A 5,477-nucleotide genomic window follows, 5' to 3' on the forward strand; every position below is an offset into this window, starting at 1 on the left:
GGCCTCCCTGTTCATCACCAACACCCGAAGTTTACTCAAACTCATGTCCATTGAGTTGAGTCAGTGATGCCATCCAACCATCTCATCCTCTGTTGTCCCCTTCTCCTCTCACCTTTAACCTTTCCCAGCATCAGTTCTTTTCCAATGAGTCAGTTCTTCGCATCAGGGGGCCAAAGTATTGGAGTTTCAGCTTCAGCATCAGTCCCTCCAATGAATATTCAGGACTGATTTCCTTTAGGATGGACTGGTTGGATCTTCTTGAAGTCCAAGGAACTCTCAAGAGTCTTCTCCAACACCACATTTCAAAAGCATCAGTTCTTCAGTGCTCAGCTTTCTTTACAGTCTAACTCTCACATCCATACATGACTACTGGAAAAACCTTAGCCTTGACTAGATGTACCTTTGTTGGCAAAGTAATGTCTCTGCTTTTTAATATGCTATCTAGGTTGGTCATAACTTTTCTTCCAAGGAGAAAATGTCTTTAAATTTCATGGCTGCACTCACCATCTGCAGTGATTTTGGAGCCCAAAAAATAAAGTCTATCACTGTTTCCACTGTTTCCCATCTATTTGCCATGGAGAGATGGGACCAGATGCTGTGATCTTAGTTTTCTGAATGTTGAGTTTTAAGTCAACTTTTTCATTCTCTTCTTTCACTTCCATCAAGAGGTTCTTTAATTCTTCTTCACTTTCTGCCATAAGGGTGGTGTCATCTGCATATCTGAGGTTATTGATATTTCTCCTGGCAATCTTGATTCTAGCTTGTGCTTCATCTAGCCCAGTGTTTCACATGATGCATTCTTCATATAAGTTAAATCAGCAGGGGTGACAATATACAGCATTGATGCACTCCTTTCCCAATTTGTAACCAGTCTGTTGTTCCATGTCTGGTTCTAGCTGTTGCTTCTTGAGCTGCATACAGATTTCTCAGGAGGCAGGTCAGGTGGTCTGGTATTCCCATCTCTTTCAGAATTTTTCAGTTTATTGTGATCCACACAGTCAAAGGCTTTGGCATAGTCAATACAGCAGAAATAGATGTTTTTCTTGAACTCTCTTGATTTTTTGATGATCCAACAGATGTTGGCAATTTGATCTCTGCTTCCTCTGCATTTTTTAATTCACCTTGAACATCTGGAAGTTCATGGCTCATGTACTGTTGAAGCCTGGCTTGGAGAATTTTGAGCATTACTTTACTAGTGTGTGAGATGAGCACAATTGTGCAGTAGTTTGAGCATTCTTTAGCTTTGCCTTTCTTTGGGATTGGAATGAAAACTGAGCTCTTTCAGTCCTGGGGCCACTGCTGAGTTTTCCAAATTTGCTGGCATATTGAGTGCAACATTTTCACAGCATCATCTTCAGAATTTGAAATAGCTCAACTGGAATTCCATCACCTGCACTAGCTTTGTTTGTAGTGATGCTTCCTAAGGCCCACTTGTCTTGACATTCCAGGATGTCTGGCTCTTGGTGAGTGGTCATATGACCATGATCATCTGGGTCAAGAAGATCTTTTCTGTATAGTTCTTCTGTGTATTCTTTTCACCTCTTCTTAATATCCTCTGTTTCTCTTAGGTCCACACCTAAGAGCTCAATGTCCTTACCTAAGGTCCATACCTCAGGGCTCAATGTCCTTTATTGAACCCATGTTTGCCTGAAATTTTCCCTTGGTAACTCTAATTTTCTTTAAGAGATCTCTAGTCTTTCCCATTCTATTGCTTTCCTCTATTTCTTTGCATTGATCACTGAGGAAGGCTTTCTTATCTCTCCTTGCTATTCTTTGAAACTCTGCATTCAGATGCTTGTATCTTTCCTTTTCTCCTTTGCTTTTCACTTCTCTTCTTTTCACAGCTATTTGTAAGCCCTCCTCAGACAGCCATTTTGCTTTTTCACATTTCTTTTTCTTGGGGATGGTCTTGATCCCTGTCTCCTGTACAATGTCACGAACCTTCTTCCACAGTTCTTCAGGCATTCTGTCTATCATATCTAATCCCTTGAATCTATTTGTCACTTCCACTGTATAATCATAAGGGATTTGATGAAGATCATATCTGATTGGTCTAATGATGCTCCTTACTTTCTTAAATTTAAGTCTGAACTTGCCACTAAGGAGTTCATGATCTGAGCCACAGTCAGTTCCCAGTCTTGTTTTTGCTGACTGTATAGAGCTTCTCCATATTTGGCTGCAAAGAATATAATCAATCTGATTTTGGTATTGACCATCTGGTGATGTCCATTTGTAGAGTCTTTTCTTGTGCTGTTGGAAGAGGGTGTTTGGTATAGCCAGTGCATTTTGTTGGCAAAACTCTGTTAGCCTTGCCCTGCTTCATTCTGTACTCCAAGGCCAAATTTGCCTATAACACAACTGAGTGAATGCTTGCCCCAAATGTCAGTAGCGCCACCCTGGTGTGGATCAAAATTTAAAGAGATGCAAACACTTCACTGTAATTTGTACAGTCTTTGTGGCTGACAATAAAAATCCACTTGCATATTTTGCTATATTATAAAGGGAAAAATACAGAGCTTAACTCTGTTACTTACATTTCTGAGCAGTTGTTTTATAACATTGCTCTTCTATCTTTAAGTGCTTACCTAGAACTAATCAGGAAGAACACTTTAAGGGGTCTCCTTAGTGCCTTCAAGTTGGTCTTGACTTAACTGGTCTTTTTCTCCACAAGTCAAAGGCCAGAACCACCAACCTTATCTTGTTATGTTAGTCTTTCAGTCATGTCTGACTCTTTGTGGCCCCGTGGATTCTAGCCTGCCAGGCTCTGCCATCCATGGGATTTTCCAGGAAAGAATACTGGAGTGGGTTGCCGTTTCCTTCTCCAGGCAATCTTCCTGACTCAGGGATCAAACCCTGGTTACCCACATTGCAGGCAGACTCCTTACCATCTGAGCTACCAGGGAAGCCCTCTATTTTTATGTTAGTCTCTCAGCCATGTCTTGACATAGCCGGTCTTTATTTTTCTCAGCCAGCCAAAGGTCAGAATCACCAACGTCATTACCTAGTTCTAAAGAAAAAGGAAAACCTTCAACCACATTCTGAAAATATTGAAGCAATTATGATTCAAATTCCTAATTTCACTGCCATTAGACCTGTAAATGAAACTATATCATAATTCTTTATTTGAGTATTTTTCTGGGAGATGTAGGGTAACACCACTCTGCCTATAAGACCAGTAACATACGTCCATTGTTTGGGATGATAGATCTAAGTTAGCATTTCCATCAGGTTTCATTGTTCTGAAAACAAAACAACAACAAAAACCAATTCAACCACTTCACAGAAAATTAAGCAGTGTTTAATAAAAAAAATAAAGGAATAGGTTATTAACACTTCAGAACAAAACACAATTAAGGCTGCTTGCCAGTATCATTTATTACTTTTAAAAGAAAAATTTTTGAAAAACTCATTTTATTGGAACTTCACTAATTAGAAAACTAATTTGCAAAGACACTTTTCAGTTCAAAGATACAGTGCATAGGCAAGGCTGCACATTTAGAGTGCCCTGGATTTTTTTTTTCAGAGTCTATAATCAACTTTATTTTAATATGATCTAAACACATATCATTTAGAAAATACCAAGAAAAATTTATGTACAAGAGTTGATGCTATCGCATTTGGACAAAGCTGGCAAGTTCCTGCTATGAGCATATACCAGGAGATACCGCTGAGGAAACCTAATACATTGGAGTAGATGTTGTGGCATTTGGCCCACAGTTTGATAGCCCTCAGGGTTAACCTGAAGTTGTCAATGTTTGATACTAGATGTAAAACATCTCATAAAACCATTTCATTGATTTGCAACAAAATCAAAACCCTGCAATCATTAAGACTTCTTATACATATCTAAATTTTTAAGCAGACTGTCATGTTTTAAGTCCAAGTTTCCTGGAATAGTCTGCAGTGCTAATCTTGCAAACAAAATATCAATCTCTATCCCATCAAACAGTTTGATAACTGGTACAAATGCCTCTTCAACAGCTCTTAAATCTTTTACTTCTCCCTGTAATTTCAACGTATCATAGAATGAGGTGAAAAAGTCACTTCAATCAACATGTCTTGTTGCAACACACATGCATCAATATTGGCAGGTTTTGTATGTACTCCTAATCTGTAAGGTCCAGATGTAAACATTTTCCCATCAGCAAGTTCTATTACAGATTGTGGAACATTCTTGCTTTCACTGATTTCTCATATCCAGTCTTTTACCAGGTTAATTCTCCCAAAATTAAAATCCTGCACTGAAGTTCCTCTATCTCCTCAAAAATCCCAAAGGGCTTCAGAGTCTCCACTAGTTTCTGTGTAAGCAGGCAGTTAGTCTCCTTGGGGGCTGCTAAGCTGAAGGGAGAGGTAATGCCATAGTGCTTCTGTGGCGGGTGTGTTTGCTGCGATCCCTGCTTTGTATTGGATTTTTAAAAATATGGATTTTTTCAAGTTTTCTATACAGGTGATCTACTCATTCACTTGTAGGCTCAGTCTTACCAGTTACTGCTACATAATACATGAACTGTGAACTTCCAGATGTTCAAGCTGGTTTTAGAAAAGGCAGAGGAACCAGAGATCAAATTGCCAACATCTGCTGGATCATCGAAAAAGCAAGAGAGTTCAAAAAAACACATCTATTTCTGCTTTATTGACTATGCCAAAGCCTTTGACTGTGTGGATCACAATAAACTGTGGAAAATTCTGAAAGAGATGGGAATACCAGACCACCTGACCTGCCTCTTGAGAAACCTATATGCAGGTCAGTAAGCAACAGTTAGAGCTGGACATGGAACAACAGACTGGTTGCAAATAGGAAAAGGAGTATGTCAAGGCTGTATATTGTCACCCTGCTTATTTAACTTCTATGCAGAGTACATCATGAGAAACACTGGGCTGGAAGAAGCACAAGCTGGAATCAAGATTGCCAGGAGAAATATCAATAACCTCAGATATTCAGATGACATCACCATTATGGCAGAAAGTAAAGAGGAACTAAAAAGCCTCTTGATGAAAGTGAAAGAGGAGAGTGACAAAGTTGGCTTAAAGCTCAGCATTCAGAAAACGAAGATCATGGCATCTGGTCCCATCACTCATGGGAAATAGATGGAAAACAGTGGAAACAGTGTCAGACTTTATTTTGGGGGGCTCCAAAATCACTGCAGATGATGACTGCAGCCACGAAATTAAAAGATGCTTACTCCTTGGAAGGAAAGTTATGATCAACCTAGACAGCATATTGAAAAACAGAGACATTACTTTGCCAACTAAGGTCTGTCTAGCCAAGGCTATGGTTTTTCCTGTGGTCATGTATGGATGTGAGAGTTGGACTGTGAAGAAGGCTGAGCACCGAAGAATTGATGATTTTGAACTGTGGTGTTGGAGAAGACTCCTGAGAGTCCCTTAGACTGCAAGGAGATCCAACCAGTCCATTCTAAAGGAGATCAGCCCTAGGTGTTCTCTTTGGAAGGAATGATGCTTAAGTGGAAACTCCA

The 5,477-nt window shown here is 39.6% G+C and overlaps 1 pseudogene; it reads right to left on the reverse strand.

Annotated features, from left to right (window-relative positions):
* Positions 1-3,564: 3,564 nt before the first annotated feature.
* LOC108635559 lies at positions 3,565-4,394 on the reverse strand (annotated as a pseudogene).
* Positions 4,395-5,477: the final 1,083 nt, after the last annotated feature.

The sequence above is a fragment of the Capra hircus genome, unplaced genomic scaffold, assembly GCF_001704415.2.
Source record: "Capra hircus breed San Clemente unplaced genomic scaffold, ASM170441v1, whole genome shotgun sequence".
NCBI classification, from domain to species: domain Eukaryota; kingdom Metazoa; phylum Chordata; class Mammalia; order Artiodactyla; family Bovidae; genus Capra; species Capra hircus.